This window comes from Prunus dulcis, chromosome 1 (assembly GCF_902201215.1).
Source record: "Prunus dulcis chromosome 1, ALMONDv2, whole genome shotgun sequence".
NCBI lineage: Eukaryota > Viridiplantae > Streptophyta > Magnoliopsida > Rosales > Rosaceae > Prunus > Prunus dulcis.
Window position 1 is genome coordinate 10983976 of NC_047650.1, and position 12934 is coordinate 10996909.

Genomic DNA, 12934 nt, shown 5'->3' on the forward strand with positions numbered 1-12934 from the left:
AAGAAGAAACAGTGGGATTAACAAACGAAATAAAAGAAAATTGGGACGCTAAAAACTTCACATCATCGATAATAACACGATCAAATGTTTTTTCATTTTTGCAAGAAATAAGGGGTTTTTATTTATTTAGTTGTTTACGTTATTGAGTATTAGGATATTCTAAATATCTGTAAAATTACTGTTAGAGCCTCTTTCTCGTTAAGGAAAAGCTATTTGCATTGCACAAAGTGTTGGACAAAATATAATTTACAAACTAACACAACGATAACATGGAATCATGGATCCATGCATCCATGCATTTCACATGCACATCATGTAGCCGCGCTTCTTGGCCTCTACTTTGAGTTCAAGATTGCGTGGATGTGCTCCCACTCTTCTGTGCCTCTACTTTGAGTTGCTTCTACTCATCTCAACCGCTGCCCGCTCTCCCTCCCTGAGCATGATCCAGCTCCGAGCTGAACCTGGTGAACTTGGCTTTCGCCTCAACAAGATCCTTGCGTTTTGGCCAGTTGTTCTTGGATGAGACGGAGCTACGTCTTGGCTGCAGTAGCCTTGTGCCTATCCTGTTCAGCTTGGTCACGCTCAATAACAAGGCTGGCCCCCAACTCCATCTTTGCCCCTTGGTCATGTTTTTCTTTCAGGATCTTGATGGTCTCTCTTGATGAGCTTGGAAGAAAGTGAACAAAGCCTAAAAAACACAGAACATGACATATTAGCCACAAGCGAATATAAGCAGCTCTGACTGAATGATCTCTTCAGCAGCTCTTTAGTTTTCAGGTTCTCGGACTTAGATTGCGCCACTTTTGGGTCCTTGACTGCCATCCTGACCCAATTCATAAATAATTGGGCACATAAAGATAATGACAAAATTACAACACCAAAAATTCAAATCCAGGGCACATCTTCTGCCCATTATCTGATTAATGGCATAAAATGGCTTCATCGTGAGCAACCAATTTCTATGTTTATATTTTGTCAATCATAAGTTGCTTAGCTATCACATCTACCAACATAAAAAATCTGATGGACACAAATGGCAGATAGGATGGATCCACAAGCATCACATACTTGCATTTACCTCCCTTTCGTCATCCGAAAATGAAAAGTTCTGTGTTGCATTAGTACATTTTCTCATATGGTTCTTTTATAATACAGACAAGGATTTTTGCTAGGATTTACATAAAATGTACAATACAAGCAACCAAAGATATCTATAAATTCAATTTGAGTAGGCAAGAATCGATAGCAAAAGTTATCGGTTAAAATTTAAGTAATGCCCACACTTATATTGCTATTTTTCCATCCTTGAATATACAAACAATATCCGAAGTCCTGTATTGCAAATCAGATGAAAAGAGCTTCAAGTTTTACTAGAGAAAAATTCATGCGAAAAGAAGTCATCGCATCAATGAAACTCGTCTCTTGCTAATGCTAACAAACGTATAATTCCGGTTGACCAGCATAAGAGTATTAAATTCACACATTAGAGCAAGAACTTTATAAAAGGAAAGAAAACTTAGGAAGGTACTGGTACAAGGAAACTTATGTAAAAAAAAAACATCAGAGAAGTTCAGAATTAAAGGGATGTTAATCTGCCTAATATTTTTATGTATGAAATAATAATGTTACTTATATTTTCTACTGTTCCACAATCTTGGGCTCAAACAAAAATGTGGCAGACAGTTCACACAGAATTTGAAGTAGAGTAATACTCTTTAAAGTAATAATTAGTATAGAAAACTTTTGTTGGTTTGCATATGATTATATAATGCAAATGTGCAGACAAGTTCCTATAATACAATTCACACTGCAAAGGTAAATCGTAGCATAAAAGTTTCAGTAAGATATATTACCTCAAGTAAAGTATTTTGACATTCTTCTGCCATGTGAGGGAGCAAACGAGATAACAACTCCTGTTGCCTTAATCCTGAAAATATTCTTGGTCCAAATTTACATCTTCTACTTCTCAATTTCTGGCATTTCGCCCATCTGATGTATCTGTGAGACCTGTAAAATTTTCTGTAGTGGAATGATAATACATGTCCCATCTGTTTACTCTCAACAACATTCTTCACCTGAATGAGGTTTTTCCCAAAGATACATAAAAACCAAGAAGAAAACTAACTTTTTCTATGTCACTCCAGTTGTCACCCAAGGATCCAGGAACGAACCAGAAAGTACACTATTCTACTACACTTCGGATGCATTTCAGTCATCTTTTCTTGTTTCCAAGCTAACTTCGCCGAGTCATCAAGAGAATATCACTCCGGTTCATCCTAGGAAATCAGTTGATTTCCCCAAATCAGACTTGACAGATTCTTCCTCCCAAGATCAACGACATATTAGCTAGAATTGATTCATAACATATATGAGATTATTGTACTTACCTTGTATTGCTTCTTTCTGTAAATAGACTTGAGAAAGTCTACTCTCTGTACATTATATACGGCTGCAATACAGAGACCACATACACTGGTTGATTCAATTACTCTCCTCCTCTATCTCTCATCTCCCCTCTCCCCCTTGAACTCTGTTTCTTATATGGTATCAGAGCTCTTCGGAGCCAAAGCTCACGGTTTTCGATCCTACCCAATCAAATGGCAAACACACCCAAGTCTGGAGAATCAAGTCATATTGATATGACAAAACTGATTTCTGAAATGTCAAAGCTTGCCTCACCCTCATTCTCATTCCCATCCTTGCCCACCTCTTTCAACATCTCATCTCTGTTCCCAATTCCCATGGACAGAACCAACTATTTGAGTTGGAAATCACAATTTGAAGACGTATTGGAGATGCATGGCCTTGCAGAGGTCATCAAGAAAACCACAGACCCACCCAAAGTGCAAGAAGATGGCTCAGTGCATCCTGAGTTCGCCAGAGACAAACTGGTCCTGAGTTGGATCAAGGCGACTTCCTCCTCTTCCATAAAGATTCTACTCATCCCGTGTACCACCACCTATCAGGCTTGGAATCTTCTGGGCAAGCGCCTCTCACCCCTTGCAGGTACCCGTGTGCGGATCCTTCGAGACCAAATTCGCACCCTCAGGAAGGAACATACCACAACTGTGACCAGTGGCGGATCCAGGAATTTTTCAACGGAAGTGCAATATTTAAAAGCTAAGAGCTCAAAACCCCAAAAAAAAAGAAAAAAGAAAAAGAAAAAAAAAGAGATACAATTCCAGCTGGTTTGGGCAAAACTAACTCCTCATTGAAATAACAAAACAGTGTAGTAGAAAGGCAATAAATTTTATTCTGAAGTTGTTTTTGCACCTAAGCGTAGCTTATAATTATCTCAAGTCCTAAGTTACGGAAACTCCAAAGGTAAAAAGTCTCAATTTCTACACGTTCTCGTATATTTTGGCATCAGCAAAACATGCCGTCTGAGAAACCAATTAGACGTGGTCAAAATCTTTGCTTCATTTGTTCAAGGCTTGGCAAGTGCAGCCCCTATTATTCTCCCACATATGGAAAACCCAACAACAAAAACTCAGTTTCCTTCCCATTTTCAGACAATTTTGGAGCAGCCAAATACAAAGCACAACAGATAAAACATAAAGATATGATCAACCTTAGAGAAATACTGCGCAGGAACTGAAGGAGTGGTGGACTCCAAGAGCCTGTCAAGATTACTACTAGGCTTTAGAGATGACTCAGAAGAAGGCTTTGCCAATGTATTTGGAGGCTCTTTGGGGCTTCTCTTCTCAGAAACCACTACTTTGCTCTTTGGAAGCTCTTTGGGGTTCTCGTTTGCATCATTCTTGGCTTTCCTAGCTTGCTTTTGCTGATTATTGTATCTCTTTCTTGCTTTCACAGGAATGTAAAACCTGTCCTCCCCAGTGGGCATTTCGTTGCACCTCCGGGTGGTTTGGGCATTTCGTCGAACAGGTGCTGTGCATCTCGTTTCTGAAGCAGAGGTGCAATTCCAGCTCTTGTAATGGACTTCTCTGGCGACCGGAGGTGCAGGTGCACCTCCTTGCGCCTGCACAGGTCCGCCACTGACTGTGACTGACTATCTCAACCATGCCAAATCACTTCTTGATTCCCTCACACAAGCTGGTGCAACAATGGATGATGATGAATTCGTTAGCTATGTTCTAGACGGACTTGGGCTTGAATACAAGGAGTTAGCCACCACACTCCACTTGCACCCAGATATTGGTTTTGACCAGTTTTATGATCTCGCTCTCAGAGAGGAACAATTATAGAAACGCATGTCGCTCAACGTGGCCTCAGGTGTTGCTATGGCTGCTGATCGAATGCCCAATGAGCGAAAACCTCATTCAAACTCCGCTGGTCGCCATCACAACCCCTATCACGGATCTGGACGAGGACGTGGACGTGGCAGAAATTGGATTCAAGGGCACAATGGGCAAACAGATCCGTGGAAATCAACCCAAGGAAATTGGCTACAAGGACACAACGCTCAGCCTCGCGACCAGCAGATTGCATCTTCTCACGCAACTCTTACAGATGGCCGCCCACCACTCCTTCCAACACCACATGGCAATTCTCCAAATACCCAGCGCTCAGAAGTCATTTGTTATCGGTGTGATAGGCCTGGTCACATAGCCCGCTTCTGTCCAGATCGTAAGCCTCATGCCTACGTGGCTGAAAATGCTGTCAACCCGTCTCCTTCTACTGATGATATAGCAAACCTCAATTGGTGTCTTGACTCTGGTGCTACCCATCACATGACAGCCCACACCGCTCTTCTACCGCATGCCCAGCCTTACACAGGTACTGATACAATTGTTGTTGGCAATGGGAATCAGTTAGCAATAACACATATTAGCAATACTAAAGTGACCGGGTTACATAAGTCCTTAAACCTTAATGAAGTGCTGTGCGTACCTGTAATACGAAAGAATTTGATATCTATTCGTCGTTTTTGTCGTGATAATGATTGTTTCTTTGAGTTGGATGCTAATGGTTTTCATGTCAAGGACATCAAGGCGGGGACGGTACTTTTTACTGGCAGTAGTTCTGATGGGCTTTATCACATTCAGGCAACCCCACATCTTGCTCGTCAACTTGCCTTCTATGGAGAGGGCACGACACAGGAAGTGTGGCATGCACGCCTTGGACATCCATCTCATTCAGTTTTTACAACCTTGTTGCATAAGTACCATTTACCTGTTAATGGTACCATTATCTCCAATAAAAATTGTCATATTTGCCCTTTGGGAAAATCTTGTAGACTGCCTTTTGAATACAGACAGCTTCATGCTCAATCCTCATTAGCACTTTTACATCTTGACGTATGGGGGCCCGCGCCAGTCCCCTCAAATTTTGGATACCATTATTATTTGTCCATTGTTGATGACCACACTCGGTTCACTTGGTTATATCCTTTGGCTAAGAAGTCAGATGTCTTTCCTACATTTATTACCTTCAAAAAGATGGTGGAAAATTGGTTTAGTTCTAAAATCAAGCAGTTGCAGGTTGATGGTGGGGGTGAATTTATCAACAAATTATTCCTCTCATTTTTATGTGATCATGGCATATCGCATCAAATTTCTTGTCCCTACACTCCCCAACAAAATGGAGTGGTGGAAAGGAAACATCGCCATATTGTTGCAATGGGTCTCTGTCTGCTAGCCCAATCGCGATTGCCTCTTAGTTTTTGGGTTGAAGCCTTCTCCACTGCAGTTTTTCTGATCAATCGCTTACCAACACTGCAGCTTAATAATCTGTCTCCCTATGAGAAGCTCCTTCACCGTTCACCAGATTACAAATTTCTCAAAAGTTTTGGATGTGCTTGCTTTCCCCACCTGGTGCCATACAACAAGCATAAGTTATCTTTTAAATCTCTTCCATGTGTATTTCTTGGTTATGATGATCACTATAAGGGTTATCGCTGTCTTGATCCTTTTTCAGGTCGCATCTATACGTCTCGGAATGTGACCTTTGATGAAACAACCTTCCCTTACAAGCAGCCCCAGCTTCCATCTCCTTTGCACTCAAATGGGCTTCCACCTCTCTCTCTTGCCGACCAGCCCATATCTCTTGGGCCCTCTAATCCTCTGGTTAGCCCTTCTCCCTCATATCCCTCATCTCTTAATCCCACAGGCCCATCACTTCCCCTATTTCTTCTGACCCTATTAGCTTTCCCCATTCCTTCGACACCCCTTTGTTCTCCCCTCTGTCCTCTTCTGTATCCCCAACAACACTGACCACGAACCCAGCCGATCCTTCTCTGGTATCCAGCATCCCCCATTCGCCGCCTCTTTCCACTGAAACCTCGCCGCCCCTTTCCACAGACCCATCGCCTTCAATTTCCCCAGACCTATCCTTCGACTCTGACGGAACAACCCCCCCTTACCCCACCTCCCACTTCTTCACCTCTTGATCCATCGATTTTCCCTAACTCTCCAGATACACCCAATCCTCCACAAAAATTCAAGAGTCTCCAAACCATTGTCCCATTTGGTCCAGAACCCAAACCCCTATACTCTCAAACCAGTCCCCATCCCTTACCCCTTGCCCTTTCTGCTGAAGCTTCTGATCCCCTGTCCCTTGAACCTACCAGCTTTACCCATGCTTCCAAACACAGCCACTGGCTCGATGCTATGCACGATGAATATGCTGCACTCATGAAGAACCAGACCTGGTCCTTAGTTCCTGCCACCTCCCGCATGAATATTGTGGGGTGCAAGTGGGTCTTCAAAGTTAAACGGAGGGCAGATGGCTCAATTGACAGATACAAGGCTCGTCTTGTTGCCAAGGGATTCAATTAGAAGGAAGGCTTTGATTATGCGGAAACTTTTAGCCCGGTGGTCAAACCGGCTACCATTCGCACTATATTGTCTCTGGCACTTTCCTACCATTGGCCTCTTCAGCAATTGGATGTTCGTAATGCCTTCTTGAATGGGTACTTGCAAGAGGAGGTCTACATGAAACAATCCCCTGGTTTTCATGATCCCTCTCACCCTCAGTATGTTTGTCGGCTCCACAAGGCTCTGTACGACCTTAAGCAGGCACCTCGCGCTTCGTTCCAACGCCTTAGTGCCTTTCTCCTTGCCCAGCACTTTGTTCACAGTCACTCTGATGCATCGCTCTTTATTCGTCGCTCCTCTTCCTGCACAGTGTATGTTCTAGTGTATGTGGATGACATCATTGTTACTGGCTCTCCCTCACCAAGTGTCAATCACTTCATTGATCAACTATGTTCAACTTTTGACAGCCGCCGTATGGGTGAGCTCAACTTCTTCCTTGGCATGGAAATTAATCGGTTTTCTGACCATTTATTTCTCTCTCAGACTCGCTATGCAGTGGATTTATTGACCCGGTTTCATTTGACTGAATGCAAACCATCTCCTACCCCTTTGCCCTCTGACACTCGGCTCTCTTGTCTTGATGGTGATCCCTTGCCTGATCCATCCACCTATCGGAGTATGGTGGGTGGCCTCCAGTATCTTACCTTGTCCAGACCTGATATTTCCTTCGCTGTCAACCAGGTGTGCCAGTTTATGCACAACCCTCGCACCTCTCATCTTCAAGTTGTCAAGCGCATTTTTCGATACATTAAAGGTACACTTGAGCAAGGTCTTATCTTCCATCAGTCCACTGATTTTTCCTTACGGAGTTTCTCTGACGCTGATTGGGCTGGTTCTGTTGATGATCGCCGGTCTACTACTGGTGCTTGTGTTTTCCTTGGCCCCAATCTTCTCACATGGACTGCCAAGAAACAGTCTACTGTTTCTCACTCTAGTACTGAAGCTGAATATAGAGCTCTTGCACATACTGCAGCCGAACTTCGCTGGTTTTGTTACCTGTTTCGTGAACTGGGCATTCCCCTTCGCTCTGCCCCCTGCATCTATGTTGACAATCTCTCTGCTCTCTATATGGTTGCCAACCCTATTTTTCATGCTCGCACCCGGCATATCGAGATCGACTACCACTTTGTTCGTGAATTAGTTGCTCGAAAGGCTTTTTGTACCTCCTATGTTCCTTCCTCTCATCAGCTTGCTGACATATTTACTAAAGGTCTCGGTCGTGCTCGGTTTTCACTTCTAAAATCCAAGCTTAATCTCCGCGTTGCTCCGCTACGCTTGAGGGAGGGTAAAGAGAATATCACTCCGGTTCATCCTAGGAAATCAGTTGATTTCCCCAAATCAGACTTGACAGATTCTTCCTCCCAAGATCAACGACATATTAGCTAGAATTGATTCATAACATATATGAGATTATTGTACTTACCTTGTATTGCTTCTTTCTGTAAATAGACTTGAGAAAGTCTACTCTCTGTACATTATATACGGCTGCAATACAGAGACCACATACACTGGTTGATTCAATTACTCTCCTCCTCTATCTCTCATCTCCCCTCTCCCCCCTGAACTCTGTTTCTTATAATCTGAATTGTCCCATGATCTGACTTACTATTCTTGGATCAGAATTGGGTTTTAAGTTGTCACTTTCTAGACAACCAGAGTTTTTCCTGACATGTTCAGATTTTTTAGACTCTTTATTGGATGCATTAACTACAACATCAAAAGCCTCAGACTCATGCTCTTTGCTCTCAACTTCCTGATTGATCCACATTACTGGTAAGGCAACCCCATTAGAAAATTATAGGGGCCATCACCAGTGATTTTTGCATTAGTTAAGTTGTTCATAAAGTAAGATATAGCTGCTAGAGGAGGAATTTCAACCTGGCACTCATCTCCAACTCTAGGAAGTGTCTCAGGTTCACCAAAGACATCATATATCAGAAGCTTCTGAAGGAAATGAATGCTTACCAGATTCAACCTCATTGAAATCACCATGGGGATGTTCTTCAATGGAACCCATCTGCAGAAAAAAGAAAAAAGAAAAGAAAAGGTGCAATTAAGTTGCTTTCTGAGACAACAAAAACCTAGTTTTTCCTCTCCCCCCCGTTCAATGAACGATGAATTACGCATGAAATTCAAAAAAGAAAAAAGAAAAAAGAAAATTGTAGAATGATATACGCCAATTTGAAATATTTAGTGTCATCCTCACGATGTTCTGACACCGTACGATAGCCAAACAAAAAGGAAAAAAGAAGACATGAGAATGCATAATAAAAATGAAAAACCCATGAAGGAACACTTTTTCTTCCATCTTACTATGAAAAGTGTTAGTTCTTCATCAATCAAGCACCAAGAAAAAAATCAAAGACAATTCTACATTTTTCTGATACCATTCCTTTCAATGGTTCAGTCACACCTAGTTTCAGTCCATCGATTATGAAGCAATCCGAATGCCTTTTAGCTACTACTATTACAGGCTCATCTAAAACATACTGGGCAAAGTACTGATTCTTAGCAAATAGTAATACACATTAAAACTCTGCACTGACAACAATCAATCCCAATCAACCACTAATCACAGAGAGGAAGAGGATGAAATTTCTACAAAAGCAACCGAGAAGTACCAATTAACCAAGTTTCATGAGTATTGGATGCAAAACAAAAAGTATAGCACTACGTACCCCCATCTAGAAGAACACATATTTCTATAAAGCAAGCAACACCCCAGAAGATAAATATGCAAATAGCACGAGGCAGAAAATTCATAACAAATAATCAACCCTGAATTTGTTTTCGAACCCAGCCTAAACTCAAAGCAGCATCACTGTCAAATCCAAAACTTTCAGATAAATATCTCAAAACCCATTAAGCACATTGATCTCAGATAGCAAAACCAACATAATCTCAACTAATTACACCAACATCATTCCGAGTTTCAAACTTCATGATAAATGAATTAACTCAACAGAGAACAAAATAATGCAAACCAATCACTTACACAAACAAAAACCTTCGACTTCCCTCTGAGAACTCCAACACGATCCCATCATTCTCAAGGAACAGTTCAGAACACACAAAGAACATTGAATGGTAGAATAAGCCAAATAAAAGCTTTCGTTTTGGTGTCAACTTTTGTTTCTTTGTCCATCCATAAGGAGCAAGCCTGAAACTGAGAATGGGCTTCAAGTTTTAGCACGAAAAAGTGTTTAAGTTTACACTCGTTAATAAGCTATAGAGACTTGTGGTTTGGCCCAACTTTAAAGTGATAATTATGAAAAGGTGCGTTACAAAAATGTAGGATAAATTTCACTTTATTACCCACAAGTTTTACGAGATTTAGACTTGGTTACATTAAGTATTTTTTGTGTCAACTTCGTATCTAAAATTTGATATTTTTATCACTTTCATATCTCTGTTAGTTTATCCGTCAAATCCTCCATTAATGGGTCCATAAAGATCCACTCATATTGCACCACGTGGATGAACAAATATAAAAGATAAATAAATTAAATGAATTAACAAACCTAAAAATGTATTTACAAATTTTACTCAACAAAAACGTTTGTATTTCCCTTCGACCTTTCACCAACAAAACAAAAAAAGATAAATCGCATTTTTCTTTCCTTGTGGTTTGGCCCACTTTCCATTTTTAAAGAAACGATAAATTACTCTAAATTAATCTAATTTACAAGAAATGAGATTCAAATTTGGGAGCTAATCCACATATGTGATTTTTTTGTGTAATTTTAGTTTTACAGTTTTGTTTACTTAACGATCAAATATGAAAGCCTAACATTTAAAAATATAAAAATATAAAAAAGAAAGAGAAAAAAAAGAACAAGAAGATAAAGCCTACATTTTTGGTTGATTGCGAATGTTTTGTGGGTTTCTAATTTCTTTCGTTTTAGTATTTTATTTAAGATTCATATAGATGTCACAAGTTCATTGGTGGTGGGGATGGTTTGACAAAATTGCACCTAAAATTAACGCAAAGTTTGACAGAATTAGACAACATGAACACTATTGGTGTTCGGGACAAAATAAAATTTAGAAAACGACATTGATCCATTTTGAAAATAGATGACCAAAATGATGACTTTTGAAAACGTAGAGACCATTATGCCTTGAATTAATATCCCAACTAGCTTTTCACTTCAATGTGATTATTCACAAAAAGTGGATAATATTTCTTTGGGCGCAAAACTAGCAGCGGCCGCTAATCAAGAAGAAAGGACAGGACACCATCAAAGGATATATTCTTAAGATTCGCAGTAGATCTTCAACTCATCCTAGGATTTTTTTTTTTTTTTTTCTTTTGGTTCTTTCTGTTGAACATCCTAGGATTAATTTAATTTAGACTATTTGCAGTCTGTGTGAAGTCTGTCTTTGTTTAATTAAGGTTATTTCCACCTAACACTTAATTTGTCCTACATGCGTATCGATATAAATGCCGCTTAAAGAACAAATGAATTAATAATATGAAGTGTTGCAAAAGATTTATTAGTGTAGTAGTTTAGAGTAATTGTTCTCTCATAAAAGATTCTCAGTTCACAAGCGTGTAATATATTATCCACTCTATCAATAGAAAAAATCTAAGATATATTAGTACAAAAGAGGATGTAGTTTAAAAATCTCAATCAGTGGATAAAAAAGGTTTTGGGTTGGCAAAGTTTATCGGCATAATCATCCTCATCACCTTAAAAACAGGACAAGTGAAAATGTCACCAAGATTAGTCGGTTTCACAAAAGGACAACCTTTTTTCTTTATTTTCATTTAAATAATAATAAGAAAAACTTGTAACTTGCAGTAACCCAATAAACTGAAATTGAGTTTGAGACAAGCTTTTAGACCAGTAATATTTGGATATATATATTGCTTGCTTTCATTCCTGTAAGGAGATACTTATTCTTTCCGCGAATCACAGTTTGACATATGCAAAAATGATTCATCAAAAACACAAAAAGAAAAATTTCTGCACATATGTCACACTGTTATTAACAACAACGCCATAAAACTAGAGAGCATATATAGCTGATTGGATCTTTAAGTAAAATACTTACTTCCCCACTCATCAGCCGATGAGGAATCCAAGTGTATCTTCTTTATTATGAAATGGAGCCATTGCTATAAAGTACTGTAAATATATACCTATGCAACTCCAATTATATCCAAAGGATTGCTTGTCGATTCGAGTGCATCTCCTTTTCATCATATTTACGGGAAGCTGACTTTGTAGCAGATGCGATTACAGATTTAAGCCATTCTAACTTTTTTTGTTTTTGTTTTTTGTTTCTACCTCCTCTTGTCTGCGTCTACATCAACTTCTCCTCTTCTGTTTTTCTCTGGAGTTATTTTATTCTTCTTCCTATTTTCTTGTTTTTCTCTCTTTTTGTCAACAATTTTTCTTCTCATTATCTTCTTTTTAGTTATCTTATGCATCTTTAATTTGAAATTGAGTATTCTAGGTTTAATTATTTGGGGATTTTGTTGAAATTAATTAGGGTTTTGATTTGTTGTCGGTATTGTTGAGATGTTTGATTAAATACATTGATGATATTATGAGAATTAATTTTTTTTTTTAGTGTGATCCATGATTACGTCGTCTAATTTTAGTTTATGTATTTGTTAAACTTTTATTTATAAATAGAAATGCATTTAATAATAAAGCGCATAACGTATCATAACTAGGTGTATTTTTTTATGTTTATTAATGAAATTCACTTATATTGTCGAGTTTAATATGTAAGTTTTACCCAACTGGCATTCGAATCCTGAAATCGCTACTGTGTCAACCTTTTGTTGCTGTTGGGACTTATAATCATTCTAGTAATTTTTATTATTATAAAAACTACCAAATAATTCTAGGTAGCTACACTGTCCATTTCTACATTAGACCCCATTGCCAAGTTTGCCGTTGGCTTTGTACGCGTCTCCCACCAACATGAAAAATAAAACAAATATGAAAAGTACTAATTAAAGCCATAAATATGCTGTCGCATGGAATGATGTAAACTTCAGTAAAACCTATGTTGCATGATCATTAATTAACTCAATTTCCGTACGTAATACAACTTTTCAAAAGATTAAGTGCTTAAAGATTTGGTTTGAATATTAACCACGCGATCCACATGAATTATTATTACTATGCATTGACATT

The 12934-nt window shown here is 39.3% G+C and overlaps 1 long non-coding RNA gene across 1 annotated transcript; it reads right to left on the reverse strand.

The window, feature by feature from the left end:
* Positions 1–211: 211 nt before the first annotated feature.
* LOC117617556 lies at positions 212–9859 on the reverse strand. The gene is made up of 4 exons (XR_004584358.1): positions 9775–9859; positions 8745–8796; positions 1854–3066; positions 212–688 (listed from the first exon to the last, which is right to left on the reverse strand). It is a non-coding gene; the product is annotated as an uncharacterized LOC117617556 (long non-coding RNA).
* Positions 9860–12934: the final 3075 nt, after the last annotated feature.